At 36.9% G+C, this 19,103-nt stretch overlaps 1 protein-coding gene across 2 annotated transcripts in view; it reads right to left on the bottom strand.

The window, feature by feature from the left end:
• LOC105391147 (Kv channel-interacting protein 4) overlaps positions 1–18,135 on the bottom strand; it is a 62,212-nt gene extending 44,077 nt beyond the window's left edge. The window contains exon 1 of one of the 2 annotated variants that reach the window (XM_048629915.1): positions 17,651–18,135. The gene's annotated coding sequence lies outside the window, so the exon portion shown is untranslated. The remainder of the gene's footprint in view (positions 1–17,650) is intronic. The other variant, XM_048629914.1, reaches the window with a different exon arrangement.
• Positions 18,136–19,103: the final 968 nt, after the last annotated feature.

The raw sequence follows: 19,103 nt of genomic DNA, 5'->3' as shown, positions 1-19,103 counted from the left end.
TGAAAATGTTCATTGAAATGAAACAAATGAAGCTTAAAATTTATACAGGGTGTGGCAATGGCAAAAAGGCTAAGTATACTAAGCCGAAACCTACGTGTGCAGCATATTATACAAGGTTATTGGTAAGTAGACTATTAAATATCTTGGAAATGGTTAAATTTCGGATAATGCATTATAGGGTTCAATCGACTGGAAATGCCTTCCTCTATCACCTCCTGAAAGGATCCGGTCTACTTACCAATAACCCTGTATACCCTTTTTGCTAACCTGTACACATAAGTACAGTACAGTTAAGTTATGAAACGAGAGGGTGTGATATTTTAGACCTGTTTTACGTCTAGACTTTCTGAATTACGTTTAGTTTTTTTCGGTTTATAGGTCTTACGGTGAAGGAAAACATCGTAAGGAAACCTGCATATCTAGATCTAGCACATCTAGGTATGTGAACCCACCAACCCGCAGTGGACCAGCGTGGTGGGAAATGGTCCAAGCTTAGGAAGGCAGTTAAGACCTAGGGGATATTCACGAAGGTTCCACTCGAGAGAGCCAGGTGCAGGTACCTACATCCCCACAGAGAATAGAATAGTATTATATAGTATCATAGTATTATGCTGAGTCAGAACCCTTTTGCTAACATGATAAATACACATGTTGCTTTTCTATCTGCATGTCTTATAATAATGTTTTGTGTTTTATGTAATCTAAAAAAAATATGTTAGAAATCTTGCTGTGTAACCTGTGTATGTGTTGTGTTAAGTAAATAAATAACTTATCTATCTATCTATCTAATAGAATACCCTGAGCGTTCTTAGCCATATTTTATAAAAATCGGCTTGGTCTTTCGAAAGTTATGTTGTTGAATATCGGGAGTTTTTAACGTTGGTATTCAGATTCACTGACGCAGGTAGGTAGGTAGAGGTACTAGGTAAGTATGCCATTGCATGATTGATGCCCTAGGGAGTACATAACTGTAAAATTGCACCAACAAATTGTTTCGCTTTAAGTAACTGGCTTATTACTCTTATTATGCAATTAATTCTGTCGTGCAGTCATTCCCACACATTTTTTTATCGATTTAAATCATTAATAATGTATGTAGGATTTCCGTACCTACTGTGGAACTTTTGCAGGTGTGGTATTTTTACCTCCTGCCAGTAAATGATGATGTTTCAAAAAACGAACCTAACCCAATGATTTCAAAAGGAGGATACGCCCGTCAGAATGTTTTGTCAAAAGAAAATGGCACCCGCGCGCTGGCCCTAAATTCATACAAATTATGACAGATTTATGAGGTTTTAGGGCCAACGCGAGGGTGTCATTTTCTAGAGCGGTTGGGCCTGTCCTAACGTTTAAAATATATAAGTCAATGACCTAACCAAATAAAAGTAGCATAGCTATTGAACTACTGGACCCATTTACATTATGTGACATGGCTAAGAACACTCGAGGCACTCAGAAAGATAGGACTCAAAAAATGTAAATTGGTTCAGCTGTTTGGGAGCTATTTTAAAATAGACAGATACCCACACTCATAGATACACAGACACGATAAAACACCCCAATTTTTGACGGGTGTTAAAAAAAGGTAGTACTGTGAATTTACAAAATTTCGCTATATATACCTACAGGGTTTTGCAATAGTGGTATAGGTACTACTAAGCAGAAAGGCGGAGACTAAGAAGGTAATTTTTTCAAAACACAGTTTTACAAAAGAAAAACTTTGAAATTCGAAATAAAACTATTAGAACTAATTATTGAAATTAGATCAAATTAATGAAAAATCGGGCCGATTATCTGACCTTCTAAAAGTCGATCGTGTGGGGGCATCCTTACTCGTGGCAAAACTGGCAAATGAAATATACAATATGCCCTTTGAACCCCCACTCCAGGGCCCTTATTTCCGCCCAACAATTGAATGACTTGTTCGTTTCCTCAGGACAGACCCCTTAGCATGAATTTTCATCGAGAACGTGACACGTGAAGTAGAATTCATCGAGTAATTTTGTATGATAATATGAACAGCGCCCCTGGCGGTCGGTAGCAGAACTAAAATTTCCCTACAAAATTCATCGAGTAATTTCACGTCACGTTCACGATGAAAATTCATGCTAAAGGGTCAGAATATTGAGCGTCTGGAGACTCTGAAGTTAAGAGATCAAAGTTGCCACGCTCGAACAAGCAAGGGATCGAAATATGAAAGTAGTGGGATCCTAACTAATATTATAAATGCGAAAGTAACTGTGTCTGTCTGTCTGTCTGTCTGTTACGCTTTCACACCAAAACTACTGAACGGATTTGAATGAAATTTGGTATAGATACGGTCTAGGCCCTGGGAAAGAACATAGGCTACTTTTTATCCCGGAATTCCCACGGGAAAACTTTTTAAGGCGAAGCGAAGCGCGCGGGAACATCTAGTAATTAATACATTTTAATTTTTCAGTGTAGGTATACAATACAATACAATACAATATGGGTGTTGCGAACTTGGTATACATATAAGCTGAAAGGGGGTAACTCTAGTGGTCATTCGGAACAACTTCTGTCCTATAAACCTATATAAATATACCTAAATTTAACCTATATACATACCTAACTCTAGAAAATTATTGAAATTAATTTTGTTCTCAATAAATTATTTCATATTTTTGATCACGTCTTTTTTCTATCAGCAGCATAGGTACCCTAAAATATATACAGGGTGTTGTTCAGGATGACCTCCTTAGTCACCTCCTTTGGCTTAGCATACCCTTTTTGCAACACCCTGTATACGTAGATAAATAGCTTATATCAAATCTGAAGACCAAGAATGCCAAGCCTGAACCGTTTAAACATCAAACGGGCCCCACTACGGATGGCGGAAGCAGTCAAAACAAATGACTACGCCGTCGCTGGTAGTCACGACGTCGACTACCATATTCAATTTAGCGGCATCCGAGTTTCCTGAGCTATTTATTTCTCAAACAGTCTTCGTGGCAGGCGGCCAGGCAGGGTGGAATTGTGATAGACAGTAAGGTGGCTCTATTTAAGGGGATTACGAAACCTAAAATGCTAAAGTCGGTTTGATATACTTGATTAGATTGGAAAAACGGTAGCTTCTATCACTTTGAGAAAAATATATATTGTAGCAGAGGGTATACTCAACATGATATTTGCTTAGAAATTGGTGCAGGATTATAATAAGTATGTTAAAAAAAATTGCAAACAGACCATGTCTTTGCCATTTTTCGACTTATTATGAAAAAACCCTCGAAATCAGAGGGCCCATTTTCATGGAATCTTATATGTATGTGTAGAGTTGGATTTAATGGACCAGAAGTCAACTTTTTTTGCAAAAAACTAATAAATTCCGGTTTAAAAATGATGACACCGTGACAGATTTCAGATTTCTTCAGTCGTCGCCCTGGTGGCGGCCTGTTAGGAGCGATACCCACGCCATTTTATTTTTAATCAAATATTTCACAAAAACTGATTAAATCAACAAATGATGACTGCAAATATTATAATACATATGCATTTGCTATGAAAAGTTAATTTTCTAAACATTTTAGATGGAGAAAAGCCGAAAATTCTTAGAAAACATTTCGCCTTTTCGATTTGTTTACATTTTTTACTATAGAGTTACAGATGCATAGATAAAGGTAAACATTACACATAATGAATGACACTTATTAGATTCTCCGAATAAGAACTATACGGTCAATACAGTATGCCAAAGTGCGAGCCTGTTTATATTCTGAGGGGTAATAATTTAACTTTATTTTATTTTAACGGTTGTGTATGCTAGGTAAGCTACACAATATACAGGATGTTGAAAATTAAGTTCTCAATTTGTATTATTTGAAACCAAAAACCGTAATTTTTTATAATATATAGGTATTTTAAGATGTGGTAGTCTGTACACTAAAGGGTGTTCAAAAGTATAAGTACTTTTAAAAATTGAAGAACTAAAATGTACATATTTTTTAAATCTATGAAGGTATTTAACAAGCTTTGCAAGCGGTTAAGTGCGACTTTATCTACATATATACACACATACATACACTCTCACGCCTTGTACTAATGTACTCCCTTGCGGTGTAGGCAGAGGTGCATTGCTGCACCCACTTTTCGCCAGTGTTGTTTAAATCCCAATGTAATAGGGGGCGGGCCTATTGCCATTTTACGGGCACATCCAAGACCCGAGAACAAATATCTGTGTTTAAACAAAGATCTGGTCCAGCCGGGAATCGAATCCGGGAACTTCGGCTCAGTAGTCAGGGTCAATAACTACTACGCCATACGGTCGTCTAGTATTAAAAAAAACTCATAAAAAATATGTATTTAACACAGCTTTTGAACTCCTGAAGGAAATAGAGGGGTGTTATAAGTTTAAAGGAAGGGCTGAACCAGTTTTTTTTTATTAGGGTTATAGGTAATGTACCTATATTTTTTATTATTATATTTTTTCAAATATGTAAATGTCATACCATTATTGAATTGCCATAAAATTACATATAGTTATAGTTATAGAAAAGGGCAGGGAAACCAGTGCCCATTCGCCACTGCAACCTAAAAGATCTATTGTGACTCCCCTTGCCAGGTCAAATCTCACTCTACAAGTCTACAGGCCCAGGTAAACCTGATATTACCTATATAGGATGTTGCAAAAAGATTATACTATGCCAACAGGGGGTGACTCAGGGAGTTATTCTGAACAACTTTTGTTCTACTAGTTTTGGAAATTCTCGAAAAATAAATTCGGTCTTTATAGTAAAAAGTCACGTGATCGACGGTGCGGTCGTGTAAAAGTGCTGCAAAATTTGATTTATATTTTGTGAAGGATCCAAAACATATAAAAAAATAAAAAACATATAAATTATTACGTTATTATTGCAATTTCAATATACTTTACTTGTCTTAAATTACACAATAATGGCTCTTACTAGGTTATAAAATGGTCAGTGAGGGCGGTTTTAGGGTGAGAAAACCATTTAAAACCTAGTTAGTGTTTTCTTTTATGCATTACAGCAACAATATTAGTCATATTTAAATGAAATAGTATTGTATGTAAAGCCTAGGTTGTGCCGGTTCTTTTAAGCTTACATTCGTTTAGATATGTATCATCGTTTTACCAGGGCATTGAACAAAAACGTTTTTTGGCTCTCCTGAACATTTTGTCTCTTGGCTGTTACTGTGTTTTGAAATTGGACAGCCGTGTTTTATTTGTAGTTCTAGTTGACATTGATTCATTACGAAAAAATGGACATTTCATTTTTTTTACCCTACATTTTTATTAGCTATTCGGAAAGTTTATTAAAAATTAGAGGACCCGTATTTTTTTATTTTCATGTACATTTCTTTGTCCATGTTATTTTTAACTTTAAAGTTTATTATTTTAAAACCGGAAGTGACGTCACATATTAGGCTCAATTTTGATTTAAGTCCTTTGCCTTAGTCTCGAAAATAAAACATAAATGACACTGACAACTGACAGGTGACATAAACTTTGTTTACGTGCCAACCAGCAAATGGGTCATTTTCAAATGACAAAAAAAGTGTGACATTGATAATTCTGATGATACAAAATACTTATCATGAAAAAATAATTTTACTAAGCATTCCAGTCAAGCATAATTGAAACACATGAATGCATAATATATTACTATTTTAAAATAAATATAATGTACTTACCCCAATTTTTTTAGCTATGTAGGCGGAGGCATGCTCTGGGACATATTATATAGCGGGTCATCTCTTAATGCGTACTAACCATTTTATATACGATCAATAAAAAAAAAGTCAAAAAGTGTCGGAACAGAATTTATGAAAATGACCCAAATAAACAATAAAACGTCACGATAAAACGTCAACGTCAATCAAAAATGACAGTTACTTTTTGTTTTTCATCATAACAAAATTTATCGCACCTAATGCATGACGTCATCAGCACTTTTTGACTATTTTATGAATTTCTCCAAAATGATACATCCAAAAAATTCAAAAATATTTTTTTCGTGGCCTTTATAGCTTAATCTCGAAATGGTTTCCGATTTATAGCAGCTTTAGTTTTTTGAAATGTTGTCCATTGCTGGAGCTGTGCTCGCCATGCAGTGCATGGGCTACTTAGGAATCTGGGAGGCTGTTGCAAAGGAGTCCGTTGCCTCTATACGGTACGGGTGCCGTGCGATTTATGGCCCTTCCAGGAGCACCTGTTTTGTCAAGTCGAAGAGAATGGCTCGTATTCGACGCAACCTGCAGTACTGGTGGGATTGGTTGGAGGTCTGGACAGCACGTAGCTGCAGCAGCCGTCATGCCGTCATTCGACGCATAAATGCAAAAAAAAGTTCATGTTAATAATTAGATTTTAATTTTACAATATTGCAAAAAAAATAATATTAACATTGTTGAGTATGTTATTTTATTTTAGTAAAGTAGTAATAAAAACAAAGGCTTATTGCATAGTTTTCGTTCACGCTCGCCTACATCGCACGTTGTATATGAGAATAAAGGGAATTACTAAATTTTCTTGTTTAAAAATCACGGTTTCTGGTTTAGAGGAAAACAAATTGTAAAATGCGGAATACAGTTTTTTTTTCGAATAAAGAGTAAAACAAAACATGTAAATTCAAAAAACGTTTCTATTGACACTAGGGCATACAATACCGCAATACCGGGAACCCGGAAAAAAAATAAGTATTTTTCAATACCAGTATTGAAAGTTAATACCGGTATTGAAGTAATACCGGAATCGGACTTTTTAGGCTATAAATAAAGCGATTAAGGTATAGTTAGCCTTGTGTTCTTATATACTATGAAAGCGCACTTGTTTCCAATAGTTTAATGTAGTTTTTGGCCGTTGGAAATCTACTGTTGCCCATGCGTAAACCGACACCAATTTTTTTTTTTCAAATCTATCATTTTGGACTCAATTGTCGTAGAAATCTATATCTATAATTACAGAATTTGATTGCCTTTTCTTGTTTAATTTTGGCCTATAGTCCTTTAAACACAATATTTGCCATTTATAACAACAAGAAAGTCTAATACCGGTATTAGTACCGGAATCCCGAAGTAGTAATACCGAAACTCAATACCGGTATTGAAAATTATTCCGGTATTGCATGCCCTAATTGACACCAACTGACACTAATTGACTTTTCGCCGAGAAAAGTGGAGTTACAATGTTTGCGATCTAAAGTGATTATAGAATAATTAGAACTATCTATTTTTTTTCAGTTCACCCGGTGTTGACTGAAATTGTAATTAGGTACTGACTCCTTGACTTGAAAATAACTTTTTTTATAATCGTAATTACAAAACCGCATTTTTTTTAATACAGCAATATTTGTAGGTACTTACAGTAAGCAAAAGAGCGCAACAAGGTTTTATTTTTTTTTGGTTTAAAGAAACAAAAATATTATTTCTATCATATCCAAAATACACATACTTAAGTACATATTATACCTTTGCCAGCTACGTAACCTTTTGGGACACCCTGTATATGCAGAGTTCTGCAAACTACTGTTCTGCTTTTAAAACACCAAAATAAAACAGGTCGTCTAACTAAAAAAAAAGGTCACGTGACCAAAAAAAAATATATGGAGAAGCGTTTTTTTTTTCACGAATATAAAAAAATACGTAGGATAAAAGTTATTCAGAGTAACGCCCTTTCGGCTAACTATACTTTTTTTAATACAACACCCTGTAGTCCCTCTTATATTAAAATCTGCCCCCAAGTGAGGCTATACTTAATTCGCGAAAAAAAAAAACGCGAATTTTTACATTTTGATTTCATTTCCAGGGTTTTAGACATAACATCAATAACATGCTGCACACGTAGGTTTCGGCTTAGTTTAGTCCTTTTTGCAACAACCTGTATAAATATCGGCACGGGCACGACTTTTTATAATTAATGATTAAATATTAAAAATACTTTCAAATAAAAATAAATATTTTCGTATCACTAACAAAACAATATTACTTACTTAGTATATGTTTAACAAAGTGGCATGTCTTCACTTTAATGTTTTCGAGTACTATGTTAAAATTTCATGTCATTGTCCGGAGAACGCCCCGCATACCTCAACCCCCCTCACTAGATTTGACAGATTCTGATTTTCTTCTAGCTTTAGTGACAGCCTTAATAAATATATAAATATGTGGGGACATCTCACATCTCACGCAGGGCCATGCGACCCCAAGCTAGGCAGATCCTGTGTTATATGGGTGTCGAGCAGCTAATATATCTACACAAATACATAGATAGATAGATACTAAATATAAATATCAACAACCAAGAGTACAAATATCTCTCTTTATACAAATATTTGACCCATTTTACATAGGGTTTTCAGAAGAACTTTGTAATAAAATTATTGGTTTAAAAATTATCCGTATCGTGTGCGGAAACCCTAAATACCGTGACTGTCTATACAGCTTTTCATCCAATAAGACATCTGACACAAACAAAAATTACGCATATTCGAATGTAAATAAGGGTTTTGACAGATCTATGTCTTATTCGGTGTAACGGTCTATTAGTAACAATGTATACTTACTAAGATTTATTTTCCGAACTAGAAAAACTTATTTTGGTTGGTTATATTCTAGTTATAGCCCTGAGTGGCATTATGCTGAGTCAGAGTCAATTATTTTAAATAGCATGACAGCACACGCCACATGTTATTGATTTCTTTATTGTAGAGTATTTTGAAAAAGTGAAATACGTATAAAAAGCACCGATAGATAGATACCGTGGTAAATATATATTCATTCAAATAACACACCACTACACTGGCAATAATACCATGATAATTATTTTGTCAACAGCCATCAAACCCCAAACTAGGCAGAGCCTGTAATACGGGTATCGGACAGCTGATACCTATCTGTACACATTAACGCCCAAGGCCCGAGTTCAAATGTATTTTTTTAACAAATACACTCACGGGCAATGAAAAGGTTCCACTCAGAAAAACACCAAATTACGCCTAAATGGAAAAGGCTAGCTTAATGACGCCTTCTGCAACATTGTAGTACATTCAGCAGAGCAATAGGATATTACCAACAAAATAATGAAATATTTTGTTCAAATTTTAAAATCAATATTTGAAAAAAATGGGGTTTGTTGTGGTCGCGATTTTGTGAGTGGAACTTTTTCATTGCCCGTGAGTGTATTTGCCCCAGCCTGGGATTGAACCGGGGACTTTCGGCATAGCAGTCACTAACCACTGTAACCACTACACCATTCGGTCGTGTATTATCTGTAGTCACACCACTGTCTGTCACATGTTCACCTCTAGTAAAGAACCGATGTTATTATGCGCCACTGTCGAATGAGCTCCGAATTACTCTTGTCCAGTGTTCTCCAGTTTTATATGTTGATGCAGATGAGGTACTGTGCTGCAATATTTTTATATGTAATGCGATATGGAGAAGAAATACAGCAAATCGCAAACTGTAATTATCATTTAGACCACAAAAATGCGCGATTTTTTCGGGGTGCGTTAAAAACGTTTTTGAAATAAGTACTTACTTAGAAGCAAAGTTTCTATTCAAAACGTCATGCGTCACCTTAACGTCACAGGACAAAAATAATAAAAAAAAAAACTCACGCCTTGTACTAATGTACTCCCTTGCGGGGTAGGCAGAGGTGCATTGCTGCACCCACTTTTCGCCAGAGTGTTATGTTAGTCCCAATGTAACAGGGGGCGGGCCTATTGCCATTTTACGGGCACATCCAAGACCCGAGAACAAATATCTGTATTTAAACAAATATCTGCCCCAGCCGGGAATCGAACCCGGGACCATCGGCTCAGTAGTCAGGGTCACTAACCACTACGCCATTCGGTCGACAAAAATCTTATGAAATAAAGTTCAGCTTAGGTCACCGACATAATACACTCACGGGCAATGAAAAGGTTCCACTGAGAAAAGCACCAAATTACTCCTAAACGGAAAAGGCTAGCTTAATAACGCCTTGTGCAACATTAAAGTAAATTAAACAGAGCATCAGGATATTACCAACTAAAATTGGTAACATTTTCAGGGTGTCCACTCAGAATGCTCCAAAAAATTCCCTGACTTTTCCCTGACTTTCCCTGACCGTTTCAGAAAATTTCCCTGTCCAAAGATCAAAATATAATCATAATTTAAATAATTTAAAGACGAAATCTTAATTTCAAAGTTTTGCGTTCATTTGTTTGACACTTTTAAAACTTGATTGCGTAAAATTTTTATGATCAAAACTGCACCGAATCACGCCGTTGATAAACAAAAACAATGTATTTTTAAAAAAAGTGAAACCTACGAGTCTAGAATATATTACGCCGGTGGTCTGAAAAGTTTCCGACAAGATTTTTTACAAGGTTTACAAGAATTTTTTTCTTAAAATTTATTTGTATTTTTCTACATAGTCTCCTTGTAACTCTCTCACTTCTCCCAGCGATGCTCCCATCTCTTTAATCCGTCCAAATTGTACTCGGCATTCTTCTCTGCAAAATAATCGTTCACGAAGGTGATTACCTCCTCATTTGACGAAAATCTTTGTCCTCCGAGTTTTTAGTTAAGGGAACAGAAAGAAGTCGCTTGGGGCTAGATCTGGTAAGTAAGGTGGATGGTCATGCAAGGATTTTGGCCATGGCAACCGTTGAGGTGTGAGACGGCGCGTTGTCTTGGTGAAACAGAATTTTCTTTTTCTGCAAATGCGGCCACTCACATCGACTCACTCAAACGACTGTCAAATAAAAACCGCGCGTCAAAAATGGCTGAAACTTTGAAGTGTTGCTGCCAAAAAATGCACAATTACATTCCCTGACTTTAATTGATGTGTGTTGTGTATCTTCACGTTGAGGTCGGAAACTTTTCAGACCACCCACGTATGCTGAAGCGATTGACATCAAAATCAAAACGATTTGTTGATATTTACTTGGTGAATAACGATTTCTCCCGAAATTTTATCAAGGAAAGTACCTATGTCAGTCACAAAGCTGCATTTATCTCTATATCACCCGAGCCCCGGGGCATGAGTGCACAAACGATAGCAAATGTTTTCCTAAATACCTATTTCTCGAAGTTAAGCCTTAGGAGGTCATTCTAAACAACTTTGGTTATGCGAGTATTGAAAATACATCCGCCTTGCAGCTTCCTTAGCCCAAGTTGCTATACTGCCTAGTTTAATAGTCTGACAAAAATTTGACTGAGTACCATCGAAGTAGAAATTGAAACCGATATAGAAATTGAAACAGAACTATTTTTTTTGTATGGCTCTCTCCCGCCTGGCGAAGTTGTTAGTTACTAAAGTTTTTTTTATGGAATTTGATTAAACATGCAGTACAAATTAGAAAAAAGTTTGTTTTGCTCTGCTAAATTAGTAAAAAAAAAATATTATTGATTAATAGATGCTGCGCGGAGGCAGCGTATGCGGTATCGCTGACGTATAAAATAATTAGCGAATTGAGAACCTCCTCCTTTTTAGGGTTCCGTAGCCAAAATGGCAAAAACGGAACCCTTATAGTTTCGTCATGTCCGTCTGTCCGTCTGTCCGTCTGTCCGTCTGTCACAGCCGATTTACTCGGAAACTATAAGTACTACAGTGATGAAATTTGATGGGAATATGTGTTGTATGAACCGCTACAAAAATATGACACTAAATAGTAAAAAAAAGAATTGGGGGTGGGGCCCCCCATACATGTAACTGAGGGATGAATTTTTTTTTTTCGATGTACATACCCGTGTGGGGTATCAATGGAAAGGTCTTTTAAAATGATATAAAGTTTTCTAAAAAACATTTTTCTTAAAGTGAACGGTTTTTGAGATATCAGCTCTCAAAGTCGTAAAAAGTATGTCCCCCCCCCTCTATTTTTATAACTACGGGGTATAAAATTCTAAAAAAAATAGAGGTGATGCATGCTAATTAACTCTTTCAACGATTTTTGGTTTGATCAAAGTATCTCTTATAGTTTTTGAGATAGGTTGATTTAAGCTACGGAACCCTTTGTGCGCGAGCCCGACTCGCACTTGGCCGGTTTTTTCAAAGTCAATTAATGCGCGTTTGCACCAACAAAATCACGTTATTTTTTATCACAAACTTCTAAAAGTATTTAAACTAAATTTGTGTTGATTTGTGAGATGAGTCACCCTCTTTTGCATCAACCTGCCTATACGGGACATAATTTTACCAGCAGTCAGAATTCCTACTATTTTTTTTCCATCAGTCATATTTTATTAAATCACGTAGATTTAAAAAACTTATTCGTATAATTATTATAAAATAGTAAGGATCAGTCAAAAATATTCCAAAACTAAACGAGATTTTATTTTATGGCTTATGTATTTCACGTAAAAAAGAAGTACTTATTACTAGTAAAGAAAAGTATGAAGGTACTAAAAATATGCTAGAAAAAAGTCATTTTTCCCTGACTTTCCAGGTGGCCCATCAATTTCACTGACTTTCCCTGACCACCTAGAGCTTCCCTGACTTTTCCCTGACTTTCCCTGACTTTCCAGATAGTGGACACCCTGATTTTGTTCCAATTTTAAATTAATGTTTGAAAAAATTGGGGTCGTTTGGTGTCGGCATTTTGTGAGTGGAACTTTTTCATTGCCCGGCAGTGTATTATAGTAGCCCTGAAAGATGAAGAGTAAATAACAGTAAAATTACAGCCATAAACATTCTGTGCAGTGTTCTGGGGTTTTCAACTATTCATAGGTTTAATAGTTTATACAGAGACCTTCCGTAAGATTGTAGAGTCATTTACTGTCAGTTTCACATTTGAGAATGTCAAGATAAGTAGAGTTTGAGTATGGAATGCAGGGCTGTGATTGGCTGAACTGTCATTGAGAAGGTCTTAAGTTCATGCTTAGGTAGATTTACTCAAATGTGAAACTGAGCCTTAGTTAGACAGAGTGATGACTTTGAAATTGGTTATATTAGATTACCGCAAAACGTGCTAGGGAAACGTTCACCAACCCGCACTAGGCCAGCGTGGTGGACTAGGCCTAAACCCTTCCTTCATTGGAAGGAGACCCGTGCCCCAGCAGTGGGGACGAGATGGGTCGCGATGATGCTAGGAGAATAAAAAAAACCGGCCAAGTGCGAGTCGGGCTCGCGCACAAAGGGTTCCGTAGCAGCAAATAAAATAACTTAACCAAAATTACAGTTAAATCAACCTATCTCAAAAACTATAAGAGATACTTTGATCAAACTAAAAATCGTTGAAAGAGTTAGCATGCATCACCTCTATTTTTTTTAGAATTTTATACCCCGTAGTTATAAAAATAGAGGGGGGGGGGACATACTTTTTACGACTTTGAGAGCTGATATCTCAAAAACCGTTCACTTTAAGAAAAATGTTTTTTAGAAAACTTTATATCATTTTAAAAGACCTTTCCATTGATACCCCACACGGGTATGTACATCGAAAAAAAAAATTTCATCCCTCAGTTACATGTATGGGGGGCCCCACCCCCAATTCTTTTTTTTACTATTTAGTGTCATATTTTTGTAGCGGTTCATACAACACATATTCCCATCAAATTTCATCACTGTAGTACTTATAGTTTCCGAGTAAATCGGCTGTGACAGACGGACAGACGGACAGACGGACAGACGGACATGACGAAACTATAAGGGTTCCGTTTTTGCCATTTTGGCTACGGAACCCTAAAAATGACTTTGTGTACATTTATAACGAGGATTGGTGTTTATGCCTGAATTGTGTCCGTTTCTTAGATTTACGCATACGGCGCTCCCGTTTTCATTTGTCATCTCTACCTACATAATCTGTCATTTTATTTTACCCTAGTGAGCGCTAGATCCTAACTTATCCTAATCCTAACTAATATTATTAATGCGAAAGTAACTGTGTCTGTCTGTCTGTATGTTACTCTTTCACGCCAAAACTACTAAACGGATTTGAATGAAATTTAGTATACATACGGTCTAGACCCTGAGAAAGAACCTAGGCGATACCTAATTGTGGGGACGAGCGGCTGACATTAATCAAATCTTTGTTCTGCAAAAACGAGCAATTCGAGCCATTTATGTATTAGGGTCTAGAATTTCATTAAGAGATACGTTTAAGGAAATAGGTATACTAACTGTTCCATGCCAATATATCTATGAAAATATTATGTATGTTCGTAAAAACTTAAATTCATTTAGTAAAGTAGGAGCCACTCACGGTATTGAGACCAGAAACAAAAATAAGTTGCTTTTCCCCACACTCAGACTTTCGAAAACAAACACATCATTCATGGGGAACTGTATACGTTATTATAATAAATTATCAAATGAAGCAATAAACCTTACTGAGCAAAAATTTAAGAATTATGTTAAAGCTACATTATGTAGTAAAGCTTACTATAGTATAAATTATTATTTAAACGACAAAAACGCGTGGTCTTGTCCACCTCAGCTAAGGCTATTGAAAAAATGAAATGGATTAGGTACTTTAGTAAAATTGTAGGTACTAGATATAAGTAAAAATTGTAATAGATTATAAGGAAAAAGTTGAAAAGATGCTCGAGGAGTTTCTTTCGCCATTTCTTTCCTTCTCAATGACGGGGCCTTTGTGAAATGGTGGTAGATGACTATCGACAAATAATTGTAAAATTTTACGTCGATTAAACCATTTGAATTTGAATTTGAATTTGAGGCTACTTTTATCGCGGAATTCCCACGGGAAAACTTTTTAAGGCGAAGCGAAGCTCGCGGGAACAGCTAGTACACTATAGTTTGTTGTAATAATACGCATTCTTTTTCGTCAGTGTAAAACATCCGAACCCACGTTCAAAACACTATTCGGTTCTACGGAAACATTCCTCCGTTTAATCACGTACAAATGAAAATCTATTTTTATGCAACATCAATGGAGACCGAATTATACAACGGGCAATGGTAACAGGTTTATTAGCTACACGATCGCTGTTCCCGCGAGCTTCGCTTCGCCCTAAAAAGTTTTCCCGTGGAAATTTCGGGATAAAAAGTAGCCTATGTTCTTTCTCAGAGTCTAGACCGTATGTATACCAAATTTTATTCAAATCCGTTCGGTAGTTTTGGCGTGAAAGAGTAACAGACAGACAGACAGGCAGATAGACAGACAGACACAGTTACTTTCGCATTTATAATATTAGTTAGGATTGCAGGCCAGAAATATACACTCACGAGCAATGAAAAAAATTCACTCAAAAAAGGCAAACGACACCAGTTTTTATGTTTTAATTTGATCAAAATATTTTTTATGTTTTATTATTTACTAAGTAGTATTCTGATGCGTTATTAAATGTTAACTTCCATATATTAGAAAGGAGAAATTTCTTGGTATATCACTGGAACTTGACGACCGAATGGCGTAGTGGTTAGTGACCTGACTACTGAGCCGATGGTCCCGGGTTCGATTCCCGGCTGGGGCAAATATTTGTTTAAACACAGATATTTGTTCTCGGGTCTTGGATGTGCCCGAAAAATGGCAATAGGCCCGCCCCCTATTACATTGGGACTAACATAACACTCTGGCGAAAAGTGGGTGCAGCAATGCACCTCTGCCTACCCCGCAAGGGAGTACATTAGTACAAGGCGTGAGTGCGTGTTTTTTTTTTGTTTTTTTTTTTTTCATTGCTCGTGATCGTGAATGTAGTTGAAAAATAGGACCACCATAGATGGTGGAACAATTTTGAAAACCTTCAGCTACCATGTATTATTTAAACAAGAATTCCAAAGCTAGAACAGTAAGGAAGAGTGCAAATTAAGTATTTAATATTTAAAACGCCCGACTGTTTACGTTTGTATGTAAATTGGTTTTGTTTGAATTGGTTCTTTAAATACACAAAATGGTAGCCATTGTAAGGCTTTCTCCTTAGATTCGATTTGCATTTACAAATAAGGTGAACAACATATTAGGTATATTCTATTCTAAGTATTCTATTCTCTGTGGGGCTCTATCACCACGACCCATCACGTCCCCACTGCTGGGGCACGGGTCTCCTAGCAATGAAGGAAGGGTTTTAGGCCTAGCCCACCACGCTGGCCTAGTGCGGGTTGGTGGACCCCAACACAAGCAAGCTTGTGCTGAGAGAGTTGTCGGGTAAGTGGGCAACCCGACTGTCAGAGGTTTTCAACCCGCCCGAAGGCCTCTGACTAGGCTTAACGACTGCTGCCGAAGCAGCAACCGGGACTACGGCTGAACGTGCCGTCCGAAGCACGGGAAGTGGGGCTCTAAGTATCTCTAAAACCATTTCCCACAACGCTGGCCCACTGTGGGTTGGTGGGTTCACATTTCTAGATATATGCAGGTTTCCTCACGACGTTTTCCTTCACCGTAAGAGCGATTAGCATTGTACTTATATTTCAAAGCACTCATTGTATCATGTCAGCGCCGGGATTCGAACTCGCATCTTTGGCGTGAGAAGCTGGCGCTTACTCGACTGAGCTTCAACCGTTCAGAATATAATACAAAATAGGTTTAATTTCACGTATTTTTTGTTTTTTGAAGAATCAGGAAGGGGTAAAAATAATTACTACTTAATTTATTTGCACATCTTCTATTCTACTTCTTTATTTGAAAGTTTATTTAAGTATTTAAGTAGAGAGACAAAACAAGATGACTACTTAAAAAAGAACAGATGCAATAAAGCTGAAAGCTCAAACTTCAGTGTGCTTTACAAAGCTCCGAAGCTCTAATGACACTTTTTAATTAATTTATGGGAGAGATGTTCAATCTTTATGAAAAAAATTACATCACATCCGTTCTTGCGACCATTTTGTACGGATTTTTATAATAATGACCTAAAGATTTTTCTGTGATCCTTGCCTAATTAAATTATATAGTGTCTTACCATAAAACCTTAAACTATCTAGTGTTTTCGGTCGTTCTTATGTATTCGACTATTACGACTAAGTACCTATTAGAATATTACCTACGGTACCGAGGGAGGCTAAGTGCCAATTTCTCCATAGTCGGTTATCTAACCGACAGGGATAACCGACAGGGATTGATTTATAAATTAAACGTCATCTCCATATAAAATCAAGACAGATGTGTCAAAAGTCAACCACTACTCCCTGGTTATGCTCTAACCGACTATGGAGAAATTGGCACAGGCTGTTTATTATGTCACAGGATCGTAAGTATAGGTACCTACATTAGGTACTAGCGGATCACTGTCTAAATCAACAAACTAACGAAGAAAAAAATTCACTCACTCTTAACACAACGACATAGAGTCGTGTTTAGCGTTGCTCTTTTGTTTTTCCGAAGCTTCGGAACGTTGCGCTAACCGCGACTGTATCTCGTTGCTTTAAGCGTGGTTATTGCGTGGCAATGCTCGTTCGTTGAGAAAGAGGGTGACCCCACTGTACTATAATAATTTTATGCTTTTGGACGCCCTGGTCTGCTACACCGATTTTCGTAGACAGATAAATAGATTCACGGTGGAATAAAATTTTGATTTATGTCTATCAGTCGACGTTTGATGTCCAAAATAATGAATTCCGTTAAATGCATTGTATGTAGGTTAATACTGTACAGGTTATTCCTAATCGTAAACAAGACAAATAAATTCAGCCTGTAACACATAGCACCTATTTTGCGCATGAATTTAGTATTGAGTTTAAACATAATAAATTTAAAACACCTACCTACACACAAAATATTAAGCAAAGCATACTTACTTACATTATCAAGGAGAAAATATCCACGGAAAGCTACCACACACGACACAATTTTGGACTAAAATCACAATTTCCACAAACACACACACGCACTGGCTTGAAAAAAAAAACATTAAAAAAGAAAAAATCACAGTCCACCTTTCAAAAAAGGAGCACACATTTTGTCCATCTTTTCATGCAGGATGTCATTTTTAATTATCCGGGATGGTATGGAAACGATTTCTGACAGCCAACCTATCCTTTTTCCCCTCCCTGTTTGAAGATCCTTGATAACACCGAGATTTTTAAACTTATTTCAGAACTTAAACCTGTTTTTACTGTGTGAAATAACGTTTAGAAATTATAGTTCTGTGAGGGGTTTTAGTCATGGTAATGAGCGAGTGTTCGCTAGACTGTATGACGCTGTGTGAGCGTTTAGAAATTGCTAAAATCGATAAGTCCGGCCACGACCGTTTGCGCCCGTCCCGGGCTGTGACTGAGTTCCAGCGAGACAGTGCTGCCAACTGTGCAACATAAATTGTATCGATGTTTTATTATCGACTCGGAGTGTTAAAGCTATGAAGCGTTTTATGAGTTTTATCGTTACCGTAAAATTTTAGAGGTTTAGATTATTGAAACTACAAGATCATAGATGTTATGTGAGTATTCAGGTTAGGTATTTAAGATTCATAAAAACTGTCTGAACGAATGTAGATTAGGTAACGATTAACAATAAAGTTAATTAGACCCACTCTAATTATTATCATCACGACCCATTACGTCCCCACTGCTGGGGCACGGGTCTCCTTCCAATGAAGGAAGGGTTTAGGCCTAGTCCACCACGCTGGCCAAGTGCGGGTTGGTGGACCCCAACACAAGCTAGCTTGTGCTGAGAGAGTTGTCGGGCAACCCGACTGTCAGATGTTTTCAAGCCGCCCAAAGGCCTCTGACTAGGCTTAACGACTGCTGCCGAAGCAGCAACCGGGACCCACGGCTTAACGTGCCTTCCGAAGCACGGAAGCGTCCAGAAAAGCACCACTTGAAATTGGTCACCCATCCAATGGCTGACCGTGTCAGTTGTTGCTTAACCTCAGTGATCAGTTACGATCACTGGGGCCCGCTCGACTACGGACGCTTCACTCTAATTATTATCCCTATAAAAAGAATGAAACCACATGAAGTGACCAAAATTTGTATAATAAGCAGAAACCAGCAGGGCGATCACGAACAATATAGAATAGAATGCGAGTTCGACTAGTGGCAACTTGAAAGCACTTTCGAACACTTTTTACCTATAAAATTGACAGTTGTCGCACTCGCATTCGATTCTATACGTTAGCTCGAATTTTCGTGATACGGGCTCAGAAAGGTTTGTGTTGGGTCGTCATTTTTAAAATTAGTTTAATAAGCTGAAAGGGTTGTTATTTTTAACAAATGTGTTTGTTTGTTGCACAACTTTCTAAGATTCTTTGAA

This window comes from Plutella xylostella, chromosome 24 (assembly GCF_932276165.1).
Source record: "Plutella xylostella chromosome 24, ilPluXylo3.1, whole genome shotgun sequence".
NCBI lineage: Eukaryota > Metazoa > Arthropoda > Insecta > Lepidoptera > Plutellidae > Plutella > Plutella xylostella.
The sequence above is the reverse complement of the archived record's forward strand: the minus strand, read 5'-3'. Positions and strand labels throughout refer to the sequence as shown.